This window comes from Nuphar pumila, chromosome 4 (assembly GCF_984573655.1).
Source record: "Nuphar pumila chromosome 4, dmNupPumi1.hap1.1, whole genome shotgun sequence".
NCBI classification, from domain to species: domain Eukaryota; kingdom Viridiplantae; phylum Streptophyta; class Magnoliopsida; order Nymphaeales; family Nymphaeaceae; genus Nuphar; species Nuphar pumila.
The window spans coordinates 136,580,018-136,593,702 of record NC_143252.1 but is presented as its reverse complement, the minus strand read 5'-3'; the positions used below and the strand labels follow the sequence as shown (position 1 = coordinate 136,593,702).

Here is a 13,685-nt window from a genome sequence, read left to right as displayed (position 1 = left end):
AGTGATGGAGCCAGGAATGTAAATTGGCACGAACACTTTAGGAAACAATTGAATAGCTGAAACAAAAAAGGTGTTCATGCCATACCATATGATTATAAAGAACGATAATATGACCCTAACTATTTAAAACAATATTGGCAACCCATGCATCTAAATCAAGCAATTCTTTTCAAATTACCATAATATAATGTTGCCAATTTTATAACATTCAAATAGAGAAGAACTTTAACATTCTTCTCTAGTTTTTAAGGGCACCACAGTACCAGGGAAATGCCTCCCCTTATTTTGTTCTCGTTTCTTTTTTTTTTTTCTTTTTTTGGACGGAGAAAGCTGGGGCTAGGCAGACTCCTACCAATTATACAACCATACCATTGAGGTTCGAACTTGCAACGTCCCTAACACAAAGTGACGTGCACTTACTGCACCTGTCAGACAAGCGGAGCCCCCATTGGTTTTTTTCCTCCTTTCTTTTGTGAAAAGCGAATTAGAAATTGGTCAAAATACTCAGTGGAGAGAGAGCGAGAGACACCGGTGGGCCTCTGCTCTGCATAGGCGATCTGTTGAGCGACGTTGGGGAAGTAAGTGGCGTTGACAGCCCCCGAGAAACTATTGTTTCAGCCGAACCATCTTCTTCTTCCATTCACCAGCCTCTCGACCTTCAATTCTTGTTTCAGGTACCCATTTGATCTTTTCTCGGATGGAATCGGTAACCCATGTTGGACCCTTTTCTGATGCAAAGGAAAGAATCTACGAGTCTTCTTCTGTGGCTAGATATTAGCGATTATATGCTTCGTTTGTTTGGTCCAACCATACATCTATTTAATTCATTTCGTCTGTCTTATTGGTTCATTGTGATATTATAAATGCTATTTGTCTTTCCTAGAACATGATTTTACTGCAAAATTTTAGCAAATTAGAAAATCTTATTATCGTGGATTTCCTATAATCGGTAGCTGTTGAGTGGGTGCTATCTTTTGATTTGACATTTGATCACATAGTTTCACATTTTCCCTTTCCTTATGTATAACATTCTTAGTTTCATTCATTTTGTTCTTTCCAATTAGGAAAAGAAGAAGCGCTGAGCTGAATAACTAACACGGCAAAAAGACCTTTCTAACCAATTCAATGACCATCATTTGTTTCCTTCTTATGGAAGGATATGGTATATCTCATAACTCATAAGGTTATAATGGAATATTTGGAGCGCTTTACATCCCAATCCCAGCATATCATTAAGTGTTGTTTCTTGCGTGCACCTTTTGAATGGTGTAATTTCTTCTTGTCGACAAACCCATCTCATGTTTTACAGGATATGTCCCATCAAAGAAGAGCGGATTACCCAGCCCCAATTTACATCTCTGTTTACCATCAAGATCTCCATATTGTGCGTACAATGCAACTTTGCACCTCCTATCATCTGCTTTGGTACCCATTTCTTGTTCCCTGCCCGTGTATTCATATTCTATGTCAACTAATGAGTAGGTTAGAGTTTAGGTCTTAATATAGCATCAGTTATCTTTACATGAAACAAGAAATTGTCAGGGGTGATGTAATAGGAATGATATTTATTGCTACTCCTGCACGATTCTTCTTGCATGAATTCTACAGTTTGTTGAGCTATGTGTCTGAAGGGTTGTATCCTATAATTTATTTCAATAACATTTGTCATTAACCTAAGTTAACATGGCTCTAGATTTCCCATTAAGTAAATAATAGGTGCAGAAAACACAGATTCAAGGAGTATTGATTGGGTTCCACATGACAGTGTATCTTCATCTAGAAAATGTTTCGCATCTTGTTTCTACGTGCATTGTGCAAGCACATACCACATTTCTGGCTATGTGCGAACACATAATACAACCAGTGGGTATTTATTCCTGTGAATGTATGTGTTCCTTAACATTATACATAATAAGAAATTAAGCGCTCTATGTTTTTGCTGTCTAAGCTAGAGCATAAGCCACTTGTTGCACTGCAAGAAGTCCACTTGTTTGGACTGCAAATGAGCAGTGAATTGTGCTATCACTGCTGTGCAAGTATTGACTCGGAATGTTTGCTGCAATACTTAAGGCAGGCATGGCATAGAGAACACAAGCTGCTATAGTGAAGGGATACTTCGATAGTGTATAGGCGCACTTGGGTGCATCGGTGCAGTCACCAAGTGCCAGGCATTGCATGGTGCAAGTTTAACAGAACTTTGATGTCAAAATAGTCCCTGGATGTTGATTCATTGGACATTTCCAAATCTTGGTGATAACACTAAAATAAAGCAAAGTAAAAATGAAGGAATAGTGTAAAACAAGTCTCGGGTCACAAAAAGTGTAGAGGACTATAAATCTATAATGATGAAAAATGTTGGTTTTTTGTGCTGCATCGCACACCCCTAAAAATATATAGTGGCTGGTTGCACGGTCTACAGACTAGTGGGAAGAAAACCTGTAGTAATATGCTTCATTTTGAGCCTGTTATGGGATATAGAGACATATTCAGGTGGTTGATTGACTTGCACTTTGCAAATTGAAGTGATGGGAAGGGTTCACTCAACCTGATGGACGTTCAAACAGATGACTGTACAATGTGTACATCCACATGAGAAATAGCATTTATTATGATGCTATTGGGTATAGATGCATATATTAGCACTACAAACTACTAAATTTCTTTTTACAAACATGTTATACATCCCTTCCATGTGAATGTAGCATTTTGTTATCCAAGGCTTTTGTTGGAAAATAGCTCTCTCTCTCTCTCTCCTATATATATATATATATATATAGGAGAGACCGTAACAGTGGATGGCCTTAACGTTGGATGCACGTACGTCCAGCGTTGATTTCAGAAAATTAGAAGTGATCACAACCGTCGCTAATTGTTTGGGCAGAAAATAAACATTTAGCAGCTGTTGCGAACACCACTATTTGTCTTTGTTTCGCCAAAAAATCTGTGCACGATCAGCAGCAAATAATTGTAACGCCCCAAAAACTTAAACCAGAAACACGTTTTTTTTTTTTATTCGGAATCATTTTATAACTCATGGTTAAATGAATGGAGCGATACAGGTAAAAAGATCTTCAAACAATCGACACATCCTTTATTTCACTTCAGTTCATGAACTTTACAAAAGTATATTTACAAAGAACGAATTCCTGATGGCATATCAATTACAAGTTGGCCAGAGAACCAGTAGATCAAACAGATGTCGAAACCTCTCCTGTAACCGCTTGTGGTGACTACTCAGGACCTGAAAATGTTAAAATAGAATAGAAATTAGATTACCACGTCTAAGCAGAAATTCTGTACTGATAGTGCAAGTATATCGTGAATCGAGTGTGTGGTATGAGTATCATGGTTGATCTTTAGTGTATCATAAGTCAGGTAAACACTATGTAACAAAGATCTAAATTCATGTACATGAGCAGGTGATCAGTTATTTAGCAATAACCAATAGGCAACCTTGATAAGCAGGTGAGGTATGCCACAGTCAATGAAATAACATGTATATTTTCAGATAACAATTTAATTACCTCGTATCCACCAAGTTAAGAATTTTACTAATTTACAAGTTGATCACATAAAGCATCTGGAATACAACTTACATATCTCTCTCTAGTGTCTCCACTAGTTGTGAACCTAACTCTTCTAAATGATGTTTAATTATCTTATCCCGTGGGTACACACGGGCACAGGTGACCATCTCAGAAGAGAACGTTCGAGAGTATATTATTATTGGTAATTTTATTAACCCGAACATTCTAACTGAGACTGAATCCTCAAGGGAGCGACCAACAGCCGAGAGAATCTCCCAAGGGCGCAACTCAAGACAAGATGCATTCCCAACTTCTGCAGAAGACATGAAACTACCACTTAGGACACATAGGTAGTCTTGGTCCCTAACTCCGAGGACGGGGACCCACGAGCCGCTTCTCGCTCGACACCAAACACAAGTCTTCGAAGTCTTGGACCACCCACCCTCTCCAAGGTAGGTCTCAACTTTGTAATTGGGTTTCATTAATTTATTTATTTTCCCGAAGTTTAGAACATTTCCACAACTGTCATAGCATTAACCCCATTCTTAGTAATACACACACTCAAACATTGAGACCCAATTTCCTTGTCATGTCATAGCATTAACCCCATTCTAACTGAGACTGAATCCCTAAGGGAGCGACCAACAACCGAGAGAATCTCCCAAGAGCGCAACTCAAGACAGGATGCATCCCCAACTTGTGCAGAAGACATGGAACTACCACCTAGGACACATAGGTAGTCTTGGTCCCTAACTCCGAGGACGGGGACCCACGAGCCACTTCCCGCTCGACACCAAACACAAGTTCTCGAAGTCTTGTACCACCCACCCTCTCCAAGGTAGGTCTCAACTTTGTAATTGGGTTTCATTAATTTATTTATTTTCTCGAAGTTTAGAACATTTCCACAACTGTCATAGCATTAACCCCATTCTTAGTAATACACACACTCAAACATTGAGACCCAATTTCCTCGTCATGTGATATGTTCATTGTTCACCATAAATTAGACATAAGTACCCATCATAGGTGGCTATTCTATAAGTATGACCCAATTTCTCTGTTAACAAAAATATCATGTATCTTGAGAGTTTGTTAACAGAAATGTCAATTAAGCTACTCTGAAATTTGGTGATAATCTACCTTGTACTGACACTTGTTCAATATAGAATGCACTTGAACACTGAATTAGTGCAGAAATATAACATTTCATACATAGGTTGCAATAGCTTATCGAACAAATTTTTCAAGAAAACAATTAGCACAATTAGCAAAGGTTACTTCATCCAGATTTTATAATCAATCATAACTATTTAAGATGAGAGGTAATAATGGCTCCAAATGTACCAATATTCAGATCACTCAGGGACTGACATAATTCACTACATATGGCTAAAATAAACTGACGGAATTAGCCACTAAGGAATATGAAAAGAAACTCATTCTGGAACTACCCTTGCATGTCAACAGGGAATCAACATCTTTAGCAAATCAACAATAAAGGATTCAGTACAATCATGCATATAACAAAAATATGTCGGAACAGTAGCAAACAATCTGTGTTAGCATGATGCCCATACAACAGGTCCATCAAGAAGGGTGTTGGCGTAGTTTATAATATATATAATTATATATACATTTACCTTTCACACAACCATGTCGATATTTGAAACTATCATTACTTTTGGATTCTCAAGAACAACAGATGAAACGAAAGGAAAAATACATATATGGTGGCTTATCAATACCACTGGTTACTCATCTGAAGTTAACTGAACAACAAAACTTAACAATTATAGATTAGGATCGGATGCAAGAAAATGCTATTTACCACAAATCAACCATGAGCAAGAAAATCAGTCTGTCAGATAAAAAAAACAAATCCTAATAGGAAAGTGAATAAGATCCAACCGATGCCCAAAATGTTATAAATTAAAGATTTAAGGCTTAGTCAGTCAGCCCCTTTTTTACTCTTTTTCTTTGATCGCACCAAGAAAGGTAAACAAGAATCGACACCCCCAATCGAATTTGATTTGGGGATTAGGTATTGCCCTATTAGGGTAAATCAAGAAGACCCCCAAATCGATTTGATTTGGGGATTTCTTGTTTAGGGCTAGGCACAAAACCATATTCCCCCCCTCCAACTACTATCTTTACCCTTATTGGAAACCCCAAGCCACAACGTTGGATTTTCCAACATCCAAGAATCGCTTGGCAAGCTCATACGTGCCCACTAAATTGGGGTTTTTCTGGACCGACCCAACCCCAACTCGATTCCATCCATACCCAACACCATCAGGGATAGAAATCATACCTTTTCTTTTTCGACGACGAACGAGAAAGAACAAGGCTGACGACCGAGCTCAGGTACCTCCAAGATCGGGCTTCTTGTTGCACTCTGATGCTGTAAAAGCAAAAGGAATGAGAGGCGAGAGGTAGGGAAAAAGAAATACGGAGGGAGAGGTGCATGAGAGCCCCACCCTCTCCACCTACCTCCTTTATAGCGGCGACCCTCCCCTCGTCACCGATGAACTGGGAGAGCCGGTTACCATGCTGTAACCCCTCCCCTCCCCCGGTCTCTGCTATCCGCACCCTTAGGCAAGAATCGTGCCCTAGGCACGATTCTTATGCTCGACTTTTAATAAAAAAGGGGAACAGGTCCGGGTCCGAACCCGATAACCCACCGTACCGGATCCACTCTAAAGTGGATCCGGGTCTGTAATAAGTTACAAACCCATTCAAACCAGTAAATTTTAAAGTGGATCCATTGACGTGAGTTCGAACTAACACCACTTGGGCAAAACCTTAAGTGGATCTATTTGGGTCCATGGTGAATTCGACCCGACCCATATAATTCGTACCTTACTGCCTACTGCATTTGGATCCAGTGAAGGGATCCAAGACCCAAATCTCCCTAATTTTCGTAGTTATTACAATAATGGTCCGATAACAGTGGACAATTTGCTTGTCCACTGTTATGGGCTTCTCTCTAATTGTCTGGGCAGTGATCACAACCATCACTAATTGTCTGGGCAGAAAATAGACAATTAGCTGCGGTCCAAAAAGTGTCACCTTTGATCTGTTAAGGTGCTTTAATCATTTCAATTAGTTGAACATTGTTAATGTTCTCGCAACAATGCAGATTAAAATCACATAAAAAAACTAATATCACCTTGTTTTAAGCTAAGTTTCGATCATTAGAAATAGTGTTAAAATCATGATGTTTTTTAACATATCAGTTGTATTTATGTCTTAGGATATGATTTAACCTATCCATCTTCAAGAATTGCGCATGCCTGAAAGGCCATACTCTTACAATATTGGCATCAACTGGTGCTTGGTCACATTATATGGTTGGTGAATAAGATGAAATAGAGAATTGGGGTAGTAGTGGAGGAAAATGCCAAGGATTGCATTTCTTTTCATTGCAACCATACCCATGTTAGTGGCAATCCTCTCCCTTTCCGTATTCAGATACTCTCTCTCTCTCTCTCTTTCCCCAATAGTTTCCTACTCTCTTTCCGCTAGGGTTAAGGTTCATAGTGTAGGGAAGAGACACAAACTCGGGGGGGGGGGGGGTGAGGGTCAGGACTGTCTGCTAATTAAAACCAATTGGTAAGCAGTTCATGAGAATTGGATTCCCTTCTTCAGATGGAGAATCAAATTCTTGATATTTGAGGGGAATGGTAATCCAATTCCGCCTCTATATTCTGAATCCAAACAAAAAATGTGGAACCTTGAGGAATCCGATTCCAATTCCTTCCTCTGGATTCCTCAAATCCAAACAGGTCCGGTTAGATATTTCCCACCCAACCTGTTCTTTTTCCTTCTTTAGATGGTTTTATGGGATATTGGAGTGAGCAAAGTGGTACAGTGAGGTCGTCCACCATGGTAATGGTGTGCTTGCCTTGAACCCCGAAGAACAGAACTTGGTAATGATGGGTATCTGGGGTTCCTGTTGTGTGCATAACTCTCATTCGGTGGACACTTATCTCTCTTTTACAGATACAAAGTGCCCCCCATGTTAGAGCTTAGCACGTTCTCTAATGCTCTTTGCTTAAAAACCATGTTTTTGTTTTTTGTATTAGAAGGAAATGATAGAGGAGAATGAAAATTGTTTAGAAGTACAATGCAATCATCTTAAGGAAAATATAAATTTTGAAATTTCAGAATGTATTTATGTTGTTTTTAAGATGGAACAGATTGAAAATGGTTGATTATTGGTCCTTTAAACATAGCTAAGAGAATTCAAACCATAAAGAAGGTTGGGCCCATGATCTTCTTTTGGGCTCACCAAATCTGCGTGGAAGCAAGAGGTAGAGGAAGGTTTGGAGGAGTTGGTTTCTCACTTATGTTTTCCTCTCTGTTGGGACTAAGTGGGGGTTCCAAGAGGTTTACTGGCTGTATCCTGTTTTTAAGAGTTCTATGAATCTCTTTTCTCCCCATTGGCCAAACCCTGCTAGGGAATTAATATGTACTCTGATTATACTTATTTTACTTGATGAATATTTATCATTAAAAAAAAAAGCTTGGGTTGATCTCTCATTTGCTTAAAACCAACGAAGAGTTTAATAAGGTAAAGAAATAAACTTTAAAATTATAATTTTCAATTCTAATGCTTCTTATAAAGTTCTTAATCCACCAAAGACTTTTGTGTAGCTTGCCTCAGTTGTTGGGACTTCTAATATTATATGCATTGTGCAATTTTCATCAATGACATGCTATGGTGCCCCAGGGTGGGGGTAGGAGCGGGTCAAGTCCATATCGAGAGTGTGAAAAGAATCGTTTATGGATCTGGATTTAATCCAGACCCGTATCCACATATGGGTTGTGCTATGTTGTAATTTTAAACATTCACTAAAGGGTATTTCTGTACCCTAATCTTTGTAGTCTTTATTTTACATATGTTTTAAATAGATCAGTCACGAGTGGAAGAGGAAGCTGTGACTTTCAGCAGTTCTCTTTTTCTTTTCTCGTTTTCTCCTTGCGCAGGTAAACCTGGAGTTCACCTTTTCGCATGGTATCAGAGCAGTAGCCTGGGATTGCATCTCCAAACAGGACTGTCCAAAGAGATCTTAAGCTCCAAGCCGAAAATCTGTGAGTTCAATATATCTCGTCTGCATTTTCTCCTTCAATCTGCCTTCTTGGTCTAAACCCAGAATCAATCTGCGTCTTTCCCTCTTGAATCCTTTTAAACCCAAACCTCCAATCAATCAACGTCTGCCTTCTTTGTCTAAACCCAAAATCAATCTGCGTCTTTCCCTCTTGAATCTTTTAAACCCAGACCTCCAATCAATTAGCGTCTCAGCATATTTCTGTTTTCGTGCCTTCTTAAATCAGCGTCTCAACATATTTCTGTTTCTTTAATCGACAATTTCTGAAATTTCTTTTCTAAAATCAAGAACGTCTCTCGACTTCTATCTTCTTCTTCTTCTATTGACAACAATCTTTAAAAGGATCATCAATCTGCTGTCAATTTGTCTTACTTGATTTTTTTTTTCTGTGTTATCTATACCATTCTCGTTATTTGAGACTACGGGTTTTGTTGAAGGCTAGTTATGTTCATTCAACAAGGTATATTTCTTTTTATCAATCTGAAACCGATTCAGTGTTGACAACATCAGACCTCTTATGTTTGCTGACCACGACAGGATATAACCTTTCTGGTTAAACTTTCAGCAAAAAAAAAAAAGTCGTTGATTCTCTTATCTATTAACTGAATCTGGTTCGAAAGTTTTCTTTTTCTTATTCCCAATCACTTGTGTTACCCTCAATGGATTCCTCATTCTCACAAATGCTTCTTTCTTCTAATTTTCTTAGTCAACTCGTTTCTGAGAAGTTAAACAATAGCAATTTCTTGACCTGGAAAAGACAAATCGTCCCTTTTATAAGGAGTCAAGATCTCTCTGGACATCTGGATGGGTCAATTCCAACCCCTCCAAAGTTTATCTCGCAAGAAAAGGAATATGATAAAGGGGCATCCTCTACTGTGCTTCTCAGAAACCCAGATTATATCGCGTGGATGAAGAGAGACCAAGCATTGGTGGCATACATCACCTCTACATTGTCACAAGAGGTTCTTGTAGCCATCCCTGATGATTGTTCAGCCAGGGAATTGTGGGATAAGTTACTTCAGACATATTCACAAATATCCGAGGCTAGAGTTATGTTTCTTAAGCGAGAATTTCAGATGTTAATGTAAGATTCCATGTCGATCATGGAATACTTAAATAAAATGAAGAGTATCACGAATCAATTGGCTATCGTGGGATGTGTGGTTAATGACAAAAACAAAGTACAATAAACTCTAAGCGGACTAGGGCCAGATTATCATGTTCTAACAACGTCATTATTGTGCCTCCCAGCGCTTCCTAAGTTCGAAGATTAACGTGCAAAATTGTTACAATATGAGATGAGTCTGAAGGGGTTTTCTGAAGAAAATCATGTGCAATATGGGACTCAAGAAGTTCTTGCTACAGGGCTAACTTATGGCAGAGAAAGAGGAGGTAGTGCTTTTCGAGGCAGGAATGGACAGGGAAGAGTTGGTTTTGGGGGTCGTGGGCTACTTCCAACGCCCAATGTTTCTTTCAATTTGCAAGGTCAAAGGCCCATTCCTACCTGTTTCTTATGTAACAAAAGGGGACATATTAAAGCAAATTGTTGGTTCAATCCCCAGAATAAAGGAAAATCTTTACAATTAGAAGCCAAGAAAGCCACAGAAAATTCAAAGGCTTGGGGAGAAGTAAAAGAGTTACTATTGACAGCACTGGCAGGGCTAAATATGAAGCAAAATGATAAAGGCACTTAGTATGTTGACTCAGGGGCAGCAACCCACGTTTCAGGTGATGCGGGTAAACTCTTAAACCTTATTCCTTATGTTGGTAGAAATAGCATAGTCACAGGAGATGGGACTCAACACTCTATATCGCACATTGGAAATGTTGTTATACCCATGTCTAAGTCTTCCCTTCAACTTCCAATTGTTCTTCATGCACCAAATATTCAGAAAAATATTGTTTCTGTGTCAAAACTTGTTGATGATATTAATGCTACAGTTGAATTTACTCCCTCTTCTGTTTATGTCAAGGATCTTCGCACGAGGGAGACATTCGCTGAAGGAAAAATGCGAGTCAATATGTACATCTTTCAAGAAGATCCCTCCTCCACAGTTCATTCTACTTGTTCATCGAAGCTCTATCAGCATCCATCATTAGTCTCATCTGAGTCTGTGTTCGTTATTTCTGAATGTAATAAGCCAATCCTTTGGCACAGTCGATTGGGTCATTGTGGTCATCATTTCATTGAAAAACTTGTCTCAAATAATTTGATTCCTAAGTCTAGTCTGGGTTCGAAAACAAGTAAAATAAAATGTTCGAGTTGTCATTTATGTAAGAGTCATGTTTTACCCTTCAATTCAATCAATAAAAGAGCTTCAAGGCCTTTTGAAATCATATGTTCTGATGTCTGGGGCCCTGCCTCAATTGCTTCTGCTTCTGGAAGTAGATATTACCTTATCTTTGTTGACAACTATTCACGTTACACTTGGATATTCTTCATGAAGCATAAATCAGAAGTCTTTGGAATATTTCGAAAGTTCTATTCTTTTATCAAAAACCACTTCTCTGAAAACATCCTACATTTTCAATGTGACGGAGGGGGAGAGTTCTCCTCTAGTGATTTTATTGAATTCCTCCAGCATAATGGAATAAGGAGGAGAGTGTCTTGCCCCCCTACACCTCAACAAAATGGGATTGATGAGAGGAAGCATCGACATATTGTTGAGAGTGCAATGAGCATGATGCATGATAGTAACCTTCCTATTACTTTATGGTCAGAGGCCTTTCACTCTACAGTGTATGCGATAAACCGCTTACCCATGTCACTGTTGGAAGACAGATCACCATACTTTGCACTTTTTGGCATCCATCCTGATTACCATGAATTACGTGTTTTTGGATCTGTTTGTTATGTGCACATTGATAGCTCATTAAGGCATAAGTTTGAAGACAAAGCCTTGAAGTGTAGATTTGTGGGGTATGCAGATGAATATAAGGGGTACAAGTGTTATGATCCTTCAAGTAAACACATCAAAGTATCGAGAAACGCTATTTTTGATGAGATGAACTTTGATAATCAACCAACAAACTCCTCTGGCTCATGTTCCAATGTTGAGGTATATTGTCCATGGCTAAGCTCCGAACTCTTCTCCAACATTAATACTGAATGCCCTCCGGACTGCCGTCAGAAGGGTACATGTGAGGAGTCAGAAGATGCATCACAATCAGAAGAAGTTAATGGTCAATCCTTGGAGACAGGAAGGTATAAGGACATCGTCTACACTCGACGTGAGAAGGACCTTCCACCTGTCTCTGCTTCCTGTACGGACCTTAATATGCCTCCTACTTCCTCACAGATGTTGCCGGTCAGAAGGTCTACTCGGGCTCGTCACCCACTTGACAAATGGGTCAGTTACAAAAATTTTTCACTGGATTATCAATTGTTTTTGACACCATAACCAAAGAATATGAACCTCTCACCTTTTATCAAGCTGCCAACTCAAAGAAGTGGATTGAAGCGATGAATGAAGAAATGGAAGCTCTACATGAATGTGGTACTTGGGAGGTTGTTCCCATTCCACCAAATAGAAATGTAGTCGGATCAAAATGGGTGTACAAGATTAAATATAAACCTGATGGGAGTATTGAAAGGTACAAAGCTAGACTTGTTGCCAAAGGATTCACACAAGAGCAAGGGCAGGATTTTGATGAAACTTTTAGTCCTATGGTGAAAATGGGGACCATTCGAATTGTGTTGGGTCTAGCTGTTGAACATGGATGAATATTAAGTCAGCTAGATGTTAAAAATGCCTTCCTGCATGGAGATCTCAAGGAAGAAGTCTATATTGAGAATAGGTGGTTTTTAGTTTAAGTTCTCCTATATTAGAGGTTTTCTGAAATATTATTTTCATAAGGACTTAGATGTAATTTTTCTGTTTTGCCTCTCTCTATTTAATATAGAGAGAAGCCCTAATCTTAATTAACGAGTTCTATTGTGCAGCCGTCTCTCTCTCTTTCTCTCTCTCTCTCTACACTCACAGGTGGTTGTACACCCCCATCTCATTCTACATGGTATCAGAGCCCTCGATCGTGGGAGCGTGATTTTCATCAACAGGGACTGATTTTCATCAACGAGGAGCAACAACCCTACGACTTCTTAAAATCAGGTTCGGTGGTGGTTGACTGGGGAAGATCTGATCACAGATCTGGGATGTTACCCAGATCTGTCGTCAGGTCTAAGGAGAAGATCTACTGCGACCTAGTGTTGCCGAGACTTGTTTCTACTATGACGTGATTATTTTTTTTGTTCGTGAGCTGTCGAGGGGTATTCCTGATGGTTGGGAGTAACAGAATTTTTTTTTCTGTGTTGCCGTGATTGCTGAGTTCTTGTCAAGGTGTGTTCCTGCTGTTACAAATTTTTTTTTTTCTGTGTTGCCGTGATTGCTGAGTTCTTGTCGAGGTGTGTTCCTGCTGTTTGGGAGCAGCAGAAATTTTTTTTCTGTGTTGCCGTGATTGCTGAGTTCTCGCCTATGCTGATTGCGTGTTATCAGAATTCTGCCGTGAATGCAACTTTCTTTTCTGTGCTGATTACTTGTGATACGTGTTATCAGAATTCTGCCGTGAATGCAACTTTCTTTTCTGTGCTGATTACTTGTGATACTTACTGGATGTCGTGCCTTATATGTTGGAGAACAACAGGTGTAGTGAATACTTTGGTTTGCAACTGTAGTCTATCATTTATCGTGATGGGTTTGGGCCAGCAATGTTCGTGATTTCTGTGGTATCAACAACAACTGAAATTTAGTTGTTTTTAGTGGGTTGGTTTATTTCAGAATGTGGTTGGTGTGTCGAGTTTTTTTTTAAAGAAACATGGTAGCTTAAGTTACTGTGTCGTGGAAAATAGCAAGTGTGATTTCATGCTGGGCTGAATTTTATTTCGTGTGTGGGCTGCTGTTTGCTGTGGAAACAACAGGTGTGGTTTCCTGCTGAGTTGAAAAAAAAAAAAATTCCTCTTGATCACTTGCTGTTCAAGTGAGGTATTCTGTTTTTTTTTTCAGGATGGGTGAAACTTCGAAATGTGATTCCAAACTGGAACATATTGGGG

At 39.2% G+C, this 13,685-nt stretch overlaps 1 protein-coding gene across 4 annotated transcripts in view; it reads left to right on the top strand.

Moving 5' to 3' along the window:
* The first annotated feature begins 487 nt into the window (after window positions 1-487).
* The window catches only part of LOC149841214 (5-formyltetrahydrofolate cyclo-ligase, mitochondrial-like), a 54,253-nt gene continuing 41,055 nt past the window's right edge, over window positions 488-13,685 (top strand). For 2 of the 4 annotated variants that reach the window (XM_090003690.1, XM_090003688.1), the window contains exon 1: window positions 488-674. The gene's annotated coding sequence lies outside the window, so the exon portion shown is untranslated. The remainder of the gene's footprint in view (window positions 675-13,685) is intronic. The other 2 variants (XM_090003687.1, XM_090003689.1) reach the window with 2 other exon arrangements.